This window comes from Leiobunum rupestre, chromosome 1 (assembly GCF_980474605.1).
Source record: "Leiobunum rupestre chromosome 1, qqLeiRupe1.1.hap1, whole genome shotgun sequence".
Lineage (NCBI taxonomy): Eukaryota > Metazoa > Arthropoda > Arachnida > Opiliones > Sclerosomatidae > Leiobunum > Leiobunum rupestre.
Window position 1 is genome coordinate 8,973,100 of NC_143384.1, and position 12,717 is coordinate 8,985,816.

General features: G+C 44.7%; 20 non-coding genes across 20 annotated transcripts; all 20 read right to left on the bottom strand.

Annotated features, from left to right (window-relative positions):
* Nucleotides 1-163: 163 nt before the first annotated feature.
* TRNAR-UCU (transfer RNA arginine (anticodon UCU)) lies at nucleotides 164-255 on the bottom strand. The gene is given in 2 exon segments: nucleotides 164-199; nucleotides 218-255. It is a non-coding gene; the product is annotated as a tRNA-Arg (tRNA).
* A 543-nt stretch (nucleotides 256-798) lies between these two features.
* Nucleotides 799-890, bottom strand: TRNAI-UAU (transfer RNA isoleucine (anticodon UAU)). Its single transcript is given in 2 exon segments — nucleotides 799-834; nucleotides 853-890. It is a non-coding gene; the product is annotated as a tRNA-Ile (tRNA).
* A 1,973-nt stretch (nucleotides 891-2,863) lies between these two features.
* TRNAI-UAU (transfer RNA isoleucine (anticodon UAU)) lies at nucleotides 2,864-2,955 on the bottom strand. Its single transcript is given in 2 exon segments — nucleotides 2,864-2,899; nucleotides 2,918-2,955. It is a non-coding gene; the product is annotated as a tRNA-Ile (tRNA).
* Nucleotides 2,956-3,022: 67 nt separating this feature from the next.
* On the bottom strand, nucleotides 3,023-3,114 carry TRNAI-UAU (transfer RNA isoleucine (anticodon UAU)). The gene is given in 2 exon segments: nucleotides 3,023-3,058; nucleotides 3,077-3,114. It is a non-coding gene; the product is annotated as a tRNA-Ile (tRNA).
* Nucleotides 3,115-3,656: 542 nt separating this feature from the next.
* TRNAR-UCU (transfer RNA arginine (anticodon UCU)) lies at nucleotides 3,657-3,748 on the bottom strand. Its single transcript is given in 2 exon segments — nucleotides 3,657-3,692; nucleotides 3,711-3,748. It is a non-coding gene; the product is annotated as a tRNA-Arg (tRNA).
* A 1,018-nt stretch (nucleotides 3,749-4,766) lies between these two features.
* TRNAR-UCU (transfer RNA arginine (anticodon UCU)) lies at nucleotides 4,767-4,858 on the bottom strand. Its single transcript is given in 2 exon segments — nucleotides 4,767-4,802; nucleotides 4,821-4,858. It is a non-coding gene; the product is annotated as a tRNA-Arg (tRNA).
* Nucleotides 4,859-4,925: 67 nt separating this feature from the next.
* On the bottom strand, nucleotides 4,926-5,017 carry TRNAI-UAU (transfer RNA isoleucine (anticodon UAU)). The gene is given in 2 exon segments: nucleotides 4,926-4,961; nucleotides 4,980-5,017. It is a non-coding gene; the product is annotated as a tRNA-Ile (tRNA).
* Nucleotides 5,018-5,545: 528 nt separating this feature from the next.
* Nucleotides 5,546-5,637, bottom strand: TRNAR-UCU (transfer RNA arginine (anticodon UCU)). The gene is given in 2 exon segments: nucleotides 5,546-5,581; nucleotides 5,600-5,637. It is a non-coding gene; the product is annotated as a tRNA-Arg (tRNA).
* Nucleotides 5,638-5,704: 67 nt separating this feature from the next.
* TRNAI-UAU (transfer RNA isoleucine (anticodon UAU)) lies at nucleotides 5,705-5,796 on the bottom strand. Its single transcript is given in 2 exon segments — nucleotides 5,705-5,740; nucleotides 5,759-5,796. It is a non-coding gene; the product is annotated as a tRNA-Ile (tRNA).
* A 541-nt stretch (nucleotides 5,797-6,337) lies between these two features.
* TRNAR-UCU (transfer RNA arginine (anticodon UCU)) lies at nucleotides 6,338-6,429 on the bottom strand. The gene is given in 2 exon segments: nucleotides 6,338-6,373; nucleotides 6,392-6,429. It is a non-coding gene; the product is annotated as a tRNA-Arg (tRNA).
* Nucleotides 6,430-6,496: 67 nt separating this feature from the next.
* On the bottom strand, nucleotides 6,497-6,588 carry TRNAI-UAU (transfer RNA isoleucine (anticodon UAU)). The gene is given in 2 exon segments: nucleotides 6,497-6,532; nucleotides 6,551-6,588. It is a non-coding gene; the product is annotated as a tRNA-Ile (tRNA).
* A 528-nt stretch (nucleotides 6,589-7,116) lies between these two features.
* On the bottom strand, nucleotides 7,117-7,208 carry TRNAR-UCU (transfer RNA arginine (anticodon UCU)). Its single transcript is given in 2 exon segments — nucleotides 7,117-7,152; nucleotides 7,171-7,208. It is a non-coding gene; the product is annotated as a tRNA-Arg (tRNA).
* Nucleotides 7,209-7,275: 67 nt separating this feature from the next.
* On the bottom strand, nucleotides 7,276-7,367 carry TRNAI-UAU (transfer RNA isoleucine (anticodon UAU)). Its single transcript is given in 2 exon segments — nucleotides 7,276-7,311; nucleotides 7,330-7,367. It is a non-coding gene; the product is annotated as a tRNA-Ile (tRNA).
* Nucleotides 7,368-8,067: 700 nt separating this feature from the next.
* On the bottom strand, nucleotides 8,068-8,159 carry TRNAI-UAU (transfer RNA isoleucine (anticodon UAU)). The gene is given in 2 exon segments: nucleotides 8,068-8,103; nucleotides 8,122-8,159. It is a non-coding gene; the product is annotated as a tRNA-Ile (tRNA).
* A 381-nt stretch (nucleotides 8,160-8,540) lies between these two features.
* Nucleotides 8,541-8,633, bottom strand: TRNAI-UAU (transfer RNA isoleucine (anticodon UAU)). The gene is given in 2 exon segments: nucleotides 8,541-8,577; nucleotides 8,596-8,633. It is a non-coding gene; the product is annotated as a tRNA-Ile (tRNA).
* A 1,496-nt stretch (nucleotides 8,634-10,129) lies between these two features.
* TRNAI-UAU (transfer RNA isoleucine (anticodon UAU)) lies at nucleotides 10,130-10,221 on the bottom strand. Its single transcript is given in 2 exon segments — nucleotides 10,130-10,165; nucleotides 10,184-10,221. It is a non-coding gene; the product is annotated as a tRNA-Ile (tRNA).
* Nucleotides 10,222-11,395: 1,174 nt separating this feature from the next.
* Nucleotides 11,396-11,487, bottom strand: TRNAR-UCU (transfer RNA arginine (anticodon UCU)). The gene is given in 2 exon segments: nucleotides 11,396-11,431; nucleotides 11,450-11,487. It is a non-coding gene; the product is annotated as a tRNA-Arg (tRNA).
* A 67-nt stretch (nucleotides 11,488-11,554) lies between these two features.
* On the bottom strand, nucleotides 11,555-11,646 carry TRNAI-UAU (transfer RNA isoleucine (anticodon UAU)). The gene is given in 2 exon segments: nucleotides 11,555-11,590; nucleotides 11,609-11,646. It is a non-coding gene; the product is annotated as a tRNA-Ile (tRNA).
* Nucleotides 11,647-11,869: 223 nt separating this feature from the next.
* TRNAI-UAU (transfer RNA isoleucine (anticodon UAU)) lies at nucleotides 11,870-11,961 on the bottom strand. The gene is given in 2 exon segments: nucleotides 11,870-11,905; nucleotides 11,924-11,961. It is a non-coding gene; the product is annotated as a tRNA-Ile (tRNA).
* A 66-nt stretch (nucleotides 11,962-12,027) lies between these two features.
* On the bottom strand, nucleotides 12,028-12,120 carry TRNAI-UAU (transfer RNA isoleucine (anticodon UAU)). The gene is given in 2 exon segments: nucleotides 12,028-12,064; nucleotides 12,083-12,120. It is a non-coding gene; the product is annotated as a tRNA-Ile (tRNA).
* Nucleotides 12,121-12,717: the final 597 nt, after the last annotated feature.

Sequence of the window (12,717 nt, forward strand, 5' to 3'; positions counted from 1 at the left end):
ACTTTTCCCCTGGTGAGGCTCGATCTCACAACCTCGGCATTTCTGGGCTGTACTATTGTAAAAGTACCGCGCGCTAACCAATTGCGCCACAGGGGATTGTATCAAGTAGAGAACTGTATTTTGCACGATAAGAAGAAAAGGTTACAAAATCGAAAAAGTACTTTTCCCCAGGTGAGGCTCGAACTCACAACCTCGGCATTTTTCGTTTGTACTGCTGTAGAAGTACCGCGCACTAACCAATTGCGCCACAGGGGATTGTATCAAGCTGATAACTGTATTTTGCACGACATGAAGAAAAGGTTACAAAATCGAAAAAGCACTTTTCCCCGGGTGAGGCTCGAACTCACATACTCGGCATTTCTCGACTGTACTGCTGTATAAGTACCGCGCGCTAACCAATTGCGCCACAGGGGATTGTATCGATGAGTAAACTGTATTTTGCACGACAAGAAGAATAGGTTACAAAATCAAAAAGGAACTTTCCCCAGGTGAGGCTCGAACTCACAACCTCGGCATTTCTTGGCTGTACTGCTGTATTAGTACCGCGCGCTAGCCAATTGCGCTACAGGGTATTGTATCTTATAGATAACTGCATTTTGTTCCACAATAAGAAAAGGTTACAAAATCGAAAAATTACTCTTCCCCAGGTGAGTCTCGAACTTACAACCTCGGCATTTCTCGGCTGTACTGCTGTATAAGTACCGCGCGCTTACCAATTGCGCCACAGGGGATTGTGTCAACTGGATAACTGTATTTTGCACAACAAGAAGAAAAGGTTACAAAATCGAAAAATTACTCTTCCCCAGGTGAGGCTCGAACTCACAACCTCGGCATTTCTCGACTGTACTGCTGTATAAGTACCGGGCGCTAACCAATTGCGCCACAGGGGATTGTATCGATGATTAAACTGTATTTTGCACGACAAGAAGAATAGGTTACAAAATCAAAAAGGAACTTTTCCCCAGGTGAGGCTCGAACTCACAACCTCGGCATTTCTTAGCTGTACTGCTGTATTAGTACCGCGCGCTAGCCAATTGCGCTACAGGGTATTGTATCTTATAGATAACTGCATTTTGTTCCACAATAAGAAAAGGTTACAAAATCGAAAAATTACTCTTCCCCAGTTGAGGCTCGAACTCACAACCTCAGCATTTCTCGGCTGTACTGCTGTATAAGTACCGCGCGCTAACTAATTGCGCCACAGGGGAATGTATCGATGAGTAAACTGTATTTTGCACGACAAGAAGAATAGGTTACAAAATCAAAAAGGTACTTTTCCCCAGGTGAGGCTCGAACTCACAACCTCGGCATTTCTTGGCTGTACTGCTGTATTAGTACCGCGCGCTAGCGAACTGCGCTACAGGGTATTGTATCTTATAGATAACTGCATTTTGTTCCACAATAAGAAAAGGTTACAAAATCGAAAAATTACTCTTCCCTAGGTGAGGCTCGAACTCACAACCTCAGCATTTCTCGGCTGTACTGCTGTATAAGTACCGCGCGCTAACTAATTGCGCCACAGGGGATTGTATCGATGAGTAAACTGTATTTTGCACGACAAGAAGAATAGGTTACAAAATTAAAAAGGTACTTTTCCCCAGGTGAGTCTCGAACTTACAAGCTCGGCATTTCTCGGCTGTACTGCTGTATAAGTACCGCGCGCTAACCAATTGCGCCACAGGGGATTGTATCGATTAGATAACTGTATTTTGCACGACAAGAAGAAAAGGTTACAAAATCGAAAAGGCACTTTTCCCCGGGTGAGGCTCGAACTCACAACCTCGGCATTTCTCGACTGTACTGCTGTATAAGTACCGCGCTAACCAATTGCGCCACAGGGGATTGTATCGATTAGATAACTGTATTTTGCACGACAAGAAGAAAAGGTTACAAAATCGAAAAGGCACTTTTCCCCGGGTGAGGCTCGAACTCACAACCTCGGCATTTCTCGGCTGTACTATTGTAAAAGTACCGCGCGCTAAACAATTGCGCCACAGGAGATTCTATCACATAGATAACTGTATTTATCACGACAAGAAGAAAAGGTTACAAAATTTAAAAGGTACTTTTCCCCAGGTGAGACTCGAAATCACAGCCTCGGCATTTCTCGGCTGGACTGCTGTATAAGTACCGCGCGCTAGCCAATTGCGCTACAGGGGATTGTATCATATAGATAACGGTATTTTGTTGCACAATAAGAAAAGTTTACAAAATCAAAAAATTACTCTTTCCCAGGTGAGGCTCGAACTCACAAACTCGGCATTTCTCGGCTGTACTGCTGTATAAATACCGCACGCTAGCCTATTGCGCTACAGGGGATTGTATCAAATTGAGAACTGTATTTTGTTCCACAAGAAGTTAAGGTTACAAAATCGAAAAGGTACTTTTCCCAGTTGAGACTCTAACTCACAGCCTCGGCATTTCTCGGCTGTACTGCTGTATAAGTACCGCACCGCTAACCAATTGCGCCACAGGGAATTATATCGATTAGATAACTGTATTTTGCACGACAAGAAGAAAAGGTTACAAAATCGAAAAGGTACTTTTCCCCAGTTGAGGCTTGAACTCACAACCTCGGCATTTCTCGGCTGTACTGCAGTAAAAGTACCGCGCGCTAGCCAATTGCTCTACAGGGGATTGTATCAATTAGATAACTGTAGTTTGTTCCACAATAAGATAAGGTTACAAAATCGATAAATTACTCTTCCACAGGTGAGGCTCGAACTCACAATCTCGGTATTTCTCGGCTGTACTGCTGTATAAGTACGGCGCGCTAACCAATTGCGCCACGGGGGATTGTATCAACTAGATAACTGTATTTTGCACGACAAGAAGAAAAGGTTACAAAATCAAAAAATTACTCTTCCCCAGGTGAGGCTCGAACCCACAACCTCGGCATTTTTCGGCTGTACTGCTGTATAAGTACCGCGCGCTTACCAATTGCGCCACAGGGGATTGTATAAACTGGATAACTGTATTTTGCACGACAAGAAGAAAAGGTTACAAAATCGAAAAATTACTCTTCCCCAGGTGAGGCTCGAACTCACAACCTCGGCATTTCTCGGCTGTACTGCTGTATAAGTACCGCGCGCTAACCAATTGCGCCACAGGAGATTGTATCGATTAGATAACTGTATTTTGCACGACAAGAAGAAAAGGTTACAAAATCGAAAAGTTACTTTTTCCCAGGTGAGGCTCGAATTCACAAACTCGTCATTTCTAGGCTGTACTGCTGTATAAGTACTACGCGCTAACCAATTGCGCCACAGGGGATAGTATCAAGTAGGTAACTGTATTTTGCACGACAAGAAGAAAAGGTTACAAAATCGAAAAGGTACTTTTCCCCAGGTGAGGCTCGAACTCGCAACCTCGGCATTTCTCGGCTGTACTGCTGTATAAGTACCGCGCTAACCAATTGCGCCACAGGGGACTGTATCGATTAGATAACTGTATTTTGCACGACAAGAAGAAAAGGTTACAAAATCGAAAAGGCACTTTTCCCCGGGTGAGGCTCGATCTCACAACCTCGGCATTTCTGGGCTGTACTATTGTAAAAGTACCGCGCGCTAACCAATTGCGCCACAGGGGATTGTATCAAGTAGAGAACTGTATTTTGCACGATAAGAAGAAAAGGTTACAAAATCGAAAAAGTACTTTTCCCCAGGTGAGGCTCGAACTCACAACCTCGGCATTTTTCGTTTGTACTGCTGTAGAAGTACCGCGCACTAACCAATTGCGCCACAGGGGATTGTATCAAGCTGATAACTGTATTTTGCACGACATGAAGAAAAGGTTACAAAATCGAAAAAGCACTTTTCCCCGGGTGAGGCTCGAACTCACATACTCGGCATTTCTCGGCTGTACTATTGTAAAAGTACCGCGCGCTAACCAATTGCGTCACAGGACATTGTATCATATACATAACTGTATTTATCACGACAAGAAGAAAAGGTTACAAAATCGAAACGGTATTCTCCCCAAGGGGAGGCTTGAACTCACAACCTCGGCAATTCTCGGCTGTACTGCTGTATAAGTACCGCGCCCTTACCAATTGCGCCACAGGGGATTGTACCGAGTAGATAACTGTATTTTGTACGACAAGAAGAAAAGGTTATAAAATCGAAAAGGTACTCTTCCCAAGGTGAGGCTCGAACTCACATCCTCGGCATTTCTCGGCTGTACTGCTGTAAAAGTACCGCGCGCTAGCCAATTGCGCCACAGGGGATTGTATCATGTAGAGAACTGTATTTTGCACGACAAGAAGAAAAGGTTACAAAATCGAAAAAGTTCTTTTCGCCAGGTAAGGCTCGAACTCACAACCTCGGCATTTCTCGGCTGTACTGCTGTATAAGTACCACGCGCTAACCAATTGCGCCACAGGGGATTGTATCAAGTAGGTAAGTGTATTTTGCACGACAAGAAGAAAAGGTTACAAAATCGAAAAGGTACTTTTACCCAGGTGAGGCTCGAACTCACAACCTCGACATTTCTCGGCTGTACTGCTGAAGTACCGCGCGCTAACCAATTGCGCCACAGGAGATTGTATCATATAGATAACTGTATTTATCACGACAAGAAGAAAAGGTTACAAAATCGAAACGGTATTCTCCCCAAGGGGAGGCTCGAACTCACAAACTCAGCATTTCTCGGCTGTACTGCCGTATAAGTACCACACGCTAACCAATTGCGCCACAGGGGATTGTATCGAGTAAATAACTGTATTTTTTACGACAAGAAGAAAAGGTTACAAAATCGAAAAGGTACTTTTCCCCAGGTGAGGCTCGAACTCACAACCTCGGCATTTCTCGTTTGTACTGCTGTAGAAGTACCGCGCACTAACCAATTGCGCCACAGGGGATTGTATCAAGCTGATAACTGTATTTTGCACGACATGAAGAAAAGGTTACAAAATCGAAAAAGCACTTTTCCCCGGGTGAGGCTCGAACTCACAACCTCGGCATTTCTCGGCTGTACTGCTGTATAAGTACCACGCGCTAACCAATTGCGCCACAGGGGATTGTATCAAGTAGGTAAGTGTATTTTGCACGACAAAAAGAAAAGGTTACAAAATCGAAAAGGTACTTTTCCCCAGGTGAGGCTCGAACTCACAACCTCGGCATTTCTCGGCTGTACTGCTGAGGTACCGCGCGCTAACCAATTGCGCCACAGGAGAATAACTGTATTTATCACGACAAGAAGAAAAGGTTACATAATCGAAACGGTATTCTCCCCAAGGGGAGGCTCGAACTCACAACCTCAGCATTTCTCGGCTGTACTGCCGTATAAGTACCACGCGCTAACCAATTGCGCCACAGGGGATTGTATCGAGTAAATAACTGTATTTTGTACGACAAGAAGAAAAGGTTACAAAATCGAAAAGGTACTTTTCCCCAGGTGAGGCTCGAACTCACAACCTCAGCATTTCTCGGCTGTACTGCTGTTTAAGTACCGCGCGCTAGCCAATTGCGCCACAGGGGATTGTATCAAGTAGTGAACTGTATTTTGCACGATAAGAAGAAAAGGTTACAAAATCGAAAAAGTACTTTTCCCCAGGTGAGGCTCGAACTCACAACCTCGGCATTTCTCGTTTGTACTGCTGTAGAAGTACCGCGCACTAACCAATTGCGCCACAGGGGATTGTATCAAGCTGATAACTGTATTTTGCACGACATGAAGAAAAGGTTACAAAATCGAAAAAGCACTTTTCCCCGGGTGAGGCTCGAACTCACATCCTCGGCATTTCTCGGCTGTACTGCTGTATAAGTACCACGCGCTAACCAATTGCGCCACAGGGGATTGTATCATGTAGAGAACTGTATTTTGCACGACAAGAAGAAAAGGTTACAAAATCGAAAAAGTTCTTTTCGCCAGGTAAGGCTCGAACTCACAACCTCGGCATTTCTCGGCTGTACTGCTGTATAAGTACCACGCGCTAACCAATTGCGCCACAGGGGATTGTATCAAGTAGGTAAGTGTATTTTGCACGACAAGAAGAAAAGGTTACAAAATCGAAAAGGTACTTTTACCCAGGTGAGGCTCGAACTCACAACCTCGGCATTTCTCGGCTGTACTGCTGAAGTACCGCGCGCTAACCAATTGCGCCACAGGAGATTGTATCATATAGATAACTGTATTTATCACGACAAGAAGAAAAGGTTACAAAATCGAAACGGTATTCTCCCCAAGGGGAGGCTCGAACTCACAAACTCAGCATTTCTCGGCTGTACTGCCGTATAAGTACCACGCGCTAACCAATTGCGCCACAGGGGATTGTATCGAGTGAATAACTGTATTTTTTACGACAAGAAGAAAAGGTTACAAAATCGAAAAGGTACTTTTCCCCAGGTGAGGCTCGAACTCACAACCTCGGCATTTCTCGTTTGTACTGCTGTAGAAGTACCGCGCACTAACCAATTGCGCCACAGGGGATTGTATCAAGCTGATAACTGTATTTTGCACGACATGAAGAAAAGGTTACAAAATCGAAAAAGCACTTTTCCCCGGGTGAGGCTCGAACTCACAACCTCGGCATTTCTCGGCTGTACTGCTGTATAAGTACCACGCGCTAACCAATTGCGCCACAGGGGATTGTATCAAGTAGGTAAGTGTATTTTGCACGACAAAAAGAAAAGGTTACAAAATCGAAAAGGTACTTTTCCCCAGGTGAGGCTCGAACTCACAACCTCGGCATTTCTCGGCTGTACTGCTGAGGTACCGCGCGCTAACCAATTGCGCCACAGGAGAATAACTGTATTTATCACGACAAGAAGAAAAGGTTACATAATCGAAACGTTATTCTCCCCAAGGGGAGGCTCGAACTCACAACCTCAGCATTTCTCGGCTGTACTGCCGTATAAGTACCACGCGCTAACCAATTGCGCCACAGGGGATTGTATCGAGTAAATAACTGTATTTTGTACGACAAGAAGAAAAGGTTACAAAATCGAAAAGGTACTTTTCCCCAGGTGAGGCTCGAACTCACAACCTCAGCATTTCTCGGCTGTACTGCTGTTTAAGTACCGCGCGCTAGCCAATTGCGCCACAGGGGATTGTATCAAGTAGTGAACTGTATTTTGCACGATAAGAAGAAAAGGTTACAAAATCGAAAAAGTACTTTTCCCCAGGTGAGGCTCGAACTCACAACCTCGGCATTTCTCGTTTGTACTGCTGTAGAAGTACCGCGCACTAACCAATTGCGCCACAGGGGATTGTATCAAGCTGATAACTGTATTTTGCACGACATGAAGAAAAGGTTACAAAATCGAAAAAGCACTTTTCCCCGGGTGAGGCTCGAACTCACATCCTCGGCATTTCTCGGCTGTACTGCTGTATAAGTACCACGCGCTAACCAATTGCGCCACAGGGGATTGTATCATGTAGAGAACTGTATTTTGCACGACAAGAAGAAAAGGTTACAAAATCGAAAAAGTTCTTTTCGCCAGGTAAGGCTCGAACTCACAACCTCGGCATTTCTCGGCTGTACTGCTGTGTAAGTACCACGCGCTAACCAATTGCGCCACAGGGGATTGTATCAAGTAGGTAAGTGTATTTTGCACGACAAGAAGAAAAGGTTACAAAATCGAAAAGGTACTTTTACCCAGGTGAGGCTCGAACTCACAACCTCGGCATTTCTCGGCTGTACTGCTGAAGTACCGCGCGCTAACCAATTGCGCCACAGGAGATTGTATCATATAGATAACTGTATTTATCACGACAAGAAGAAAAGGTTACAAAATCGAAACGGTATTCTCCCCAAGGGGAGGCTCGAACTCACAAACTCAGCATTTCTCGGCTGTACTGCCGTATAAGTACCACGCGCTAACCAATTGCGCCACAGGGGATTGTATCGAGTAAATAACTGTATTTTTTACGACAAGAAGAAAAGGTTACAAAATCGAAAAGGTACTTTTCCCAAGGTGAGGCTCGAACTCACAACCTCGGCATTTCTCGGCTGTACTGCTGTATAAGTACCGCGCGCTTACCAATTGCGCCACAGGGGATTGTTTCAACTAGATAACTGTATTTTGCACGACAAGAAGAAAAGGTTACAAAATCGAAAAATTACTCTTCCCCAGGTGAGGCTCGAACTCACAACCTCGGCATTTCTCGACTGTACTGCTGTATAAGTACCGCGCGCTAACCAATTGCGCCACAGGGGATTGTATCGAGTACATAACTGTATTTTGTACGACAAGAAGAAAAGGTTACAAAATCGAAAAGGTTTTCCCCAGGTGAGGCTCGAACTCACAACCTCGGCCTTTCTCGACTGTACTGCTGTATAAGTACCGCGCGCTAGCCAATTGCGCTACAGGGGATTGTATCAAATAGATAACGGTATTTTGTTCCACAATAAGAAAAGTTTACAAAATCGAAAAATTACTCTTTCCCAGGTGAGGCTCGATCTCACAACCTCGGCATTTCTCGGCTGTACTGCTGTATAAGTACCGCGCGCTTACCAATTGCGCCACAGGGGATTGTATCGAGTAGATAACTGTATTTTGTACGACAAGAAGAAAAGGTTACAAAATCGAAACGGTATTCTCCCCAAGGTGAGGCTCGAACTCACAACCTCGGCATTTCTCGGCTGTACTGCTGTATAAGTACCGCGCGCTTACCAATTGCGCCACAGGGGATTGTGTCAACTGGATAACTGTATTTTGCACGACAATAAGAAAAGGTTACAAAATCGAAAAATTACTCTTCCCTAGGTGAGGCTCGAACTCACAACCTCAGCATTTCTCGGCTGTACTGCTGTATAAGTACCGCGCGCTAACTAATTGCGCCACAGGGGATTGTATCGATGAGTAAACTGTATTTTGCACGACAAGAAGAATAGGTTACAAAATTAAAAAGGTACTTTTCCCCAGGTGAGTCTCGAACTTACAAGCTCGGCATTTCTCGGCTGTACTGCTGTATAAGTACCGCGCGCTAACCAATTGCGCCACAGGGGATTGTATCGATTAGATAACTGTATTTTGCACGACAAGAAGAAAAGGTTACAAAATCGAAAAGGCACTTTTCCCCGGGTGAGGCTCGAACTCACAACCTCGGCATTTCTCGACTGTACTGCTGTATAAGTACCGCGCTAACCAATTGCGCCACAGGGGATTGTATCGATTAGATAACTGTATTTTGCACGACAAGAAGAAAAGGTTACAAAATCGAAAAGGCACTTTTCCCCGGGTGAGGCTCGAACTCACAACCTCGGCATTTCTCGGCTGTACTATTGTAAAAGTACCGCGCGCTAAACAATTGCGCCACAGGAGATTCTATCACATAGATAACTGTATTTATCACGACAAGAAGAAAAGGTTACAAAATTTAAAAGGTACTTTTCCCCAGGTGAGACTCGAAATCACAGCCTCGGCATTTCTCGGCTGGACTGCTGTATAAGTACCGCGCGCTAGCCAATTGCGCTACAGGGGATTGTATCATATAGATAACGGTATTTTGTTGCACAATAAGAAAAGTTTACAAAATCAAAAAATTACTCTTTCCCAGGTGAGGCTCGAACTCACAAACTCGGCATTTCTCGGCTGTACTGCTGTATAAATACCGCGCGCTAGCCTATTGCGCTACAGGGGATTGTATCAAATTGAGAACTGTATTTTGTTCCACAAGAAGTTAAGGTTACAAAATCGAAAAGGTACTTTTCCCAGTTGAGACTCTAACTCACAGCCTCGGCATTTCTCGGCTGTACTGCTGTATAAGTACCGCACCGCTAACCAATTGCGCCACAGGGAATTATATCGATTAGATAACTGTATTTTGCACGACAAGAAGAAAAGGTTACAAAATCGAAAAGGTACTTTTCCCCAGTTGAGGCTTGAACTCACAACCTCGGCATTTCTCGGCTGTACTGCAGTAAAAGTACCGCGCGCTAGCCAATTGCTCTACAGGGGATTGTATCAATTAGATAACTGTAGTTTGTTCCACAATAAGATAAGGTTACAAAATCGATAAATTACTCTTCCACAGGTGAGGCTCGAACTCACAATCTCGGTATTTCTCGGCTGTACTGCTGTATAAGTACGGCGCGCTAACCAATTGCGCCACGGGGGATTGTATCAACTAGATAACTGTATTTTGCACGACAAGAAGAAAAGGTTACAAAATCAAAAAATTACTCTTCCCCAGGTGAGGCTCGAACCCACAACCTCGGCATTTTTCGGCTGTACTGCTGTATAAGTACCGCGCGCTTACCAATTGCGCCACAGGGGATTGTATAAACTGGATAACTGTATTTTGCACGACAAGAAGAAAAGGTTACAAAATCGAAAAATTACTCTTCCCCAGGTGAGGCTCGAACTCACAACCTCGGCATTTCTCGGCTGTACTGCTGTATAAGTACCGCGCCCTTACCAATTGCGCCACAGGGGATTGTACCGAGTAGATAACTGTATTTTGTACGACAAGAAGAAAAGGTTATAAAATCGAAAAGGTACTCTTCCCAAGGTGAGGCTCGAACTCACATCCTCGGCATTTCTCGGCTGTACTGCTGTAAAAGTACCGCGCGCTAGCCAATTGCGCCACAGGGGATTGTATCATGTAGAGAACTGTATTTTGCACGACAAGAAGAAAAGGTTACAAAATCGAAAAAGTTCTTTTCGCCAGGTAAGGCTCGAACTCACAACCTCGGCATTTCTCGGCTGTACTGCTGTATAAGTACCACGCGCTAACCAATTGCGCCACAGGGGATTGTATCAAGTAGGTAAGTGTATTTTGCACGACAAGAAGAAAAGGTTACAAAATCGAAAAGGTACTCTTCCCCAGGTGAGGCTCGAACTCACAACCTCGGCATTTCTCGGCTGTACTGCTGAAGTACCGCGCGCTAACCAATTGCGCCACAGGAGATTGTATCATATAGATAACTGTATTTATCACGACAAGAAGAAAAGGTTACAAAATCGAAAAAGTTCTTTTCGCCAGGTAAGGCTCGAACTCAAAACCTCGGCATTTCTCGGCTGTACTGCTGTATAAGTACCGCGCGCTAACCAATTGCGCCACAGGGGATTGTATCAACTAGATAACTGTATTTTGCACGACAGGAAGAAAAGGTAACAAAATCGAAAAATTAATCTTCCCCAGGTGAGGCTCGAACTCACAACCTCGGCATTTCTCGGCTGTACTGCTGAAGTACCGCGCGCTAACCAATTGCGCCACAGGAGATTGTATCATATAGATAACTGTATTTATCACGACAAGAAGAAAAGGTTACAAAATCGAAACGGTATTCTCCCCAAGGGGAGGCTCGAACTCACAAACTCAGCATTTCTCGGCTGTACTGCCGTATAAGTACCACGCGCTAACCAATTGCGCCACAGGGGATTGTATCGAGTAAATAACTGTATTTTTTACGACAAGAAGAAAAGGTTACAAAATCGAAAAGGTACTTTTCCCCAGGTGAGGCTCGAACTCACAACCTCGGCATTTCTCGTTTGTACTGCTGTAGAAGTACCGCGCACTAACCAATTGCGCCACAGGGGATTGTATCAAGCTGATAACTGTATTTTGCACGACATGAAGAAAAGGTTACAAAATCGAAAAAGCACTTTTCCCCGGGTGAGGCTCGAACTCACAACCTCGGCATTACTCGACTGTACTGCTGTATAAGTACCGCGCGCTAACCAATTGCGCCACAGGGGATTGTATCGAGTACATAACTGTATTTTGTACGACAAGAAGAAAAGGTTACAAAATCGAAAAGGTTTTCCCCAGGTGAGGCTCGAACTCACAACCTCGGCCTTCCTCGACTGTACTGCTGTATAAGTACCGCGCGCTAGCCAATTGCGCTACAGGGGATTGTATCAAATAGATAACGGTATTTTGTTCCACAATAAGAAAAGTTTACAAAATCGAAAAATTACTCTTTCCCTGGTGAGGCTCGATCTCACAACCTCGGCATTTCTCGGCTGTACTGCTGTATAAGTACCGCGCGCTTACCAATTGCGCCACAGGGGATTGTATCGAGTAGATAACTGTATTTTGTACGACAAGAAGAAAAGGTTACAAAATCGAAACGGTATTCTCCCCAAGGTGAGGCTCGAACTCACAACCTCGGCATTTCTCGGCTGTACTGCTGTATAAGTACCGCGCGCTTACCAATTGCGCCACAGGGGATTGTGTCAACTGGATAACTGTATTTTGCACGACAATAAGAAAAGGTTACAAAAACGAAAAATTACTCTTCCCCAGGTGAGGCTCGAACTCACAACCTCAGCATTTCTCGGCTGTACTGCTATATAAGTACCGCGCGCTAACTAATTGCGCTACAGGGAATTGTATCGATACGTAAACTGTATTTTGCATGACAAGAAGAAAAGGTTACAAAATCGAAAAGGTACTTTTCCCCAGGTGAGGTTTGAACTCACAACCTCGGCTTTTCTCGGCTGTACTGCTGTATAAGTACCGCGCGCTAACCAATTGCGCCACAGGGGATTGTATCAACTAGATAACTGTATTTTGCACGACAGGAAGAAAAGGTAACAAAATCGAAAAATTACTCTTCCCCAGGTGAGGCTCGAACTCACAACCTCGGCGTTTCTCGACTGTACTATTGTAAAAGTACCGCGCGCTAACCAATTGCGCCACAGGAGATTGTATCATTTAGATAACTGTAATTATCACGACAAGAAGAAAAGGTTACAAAATCGAAACGGTATTCTCCCCAAGTGGAGGCTCGAACTCACAACCTCGGCAATTCTCGGCTGTACTGCT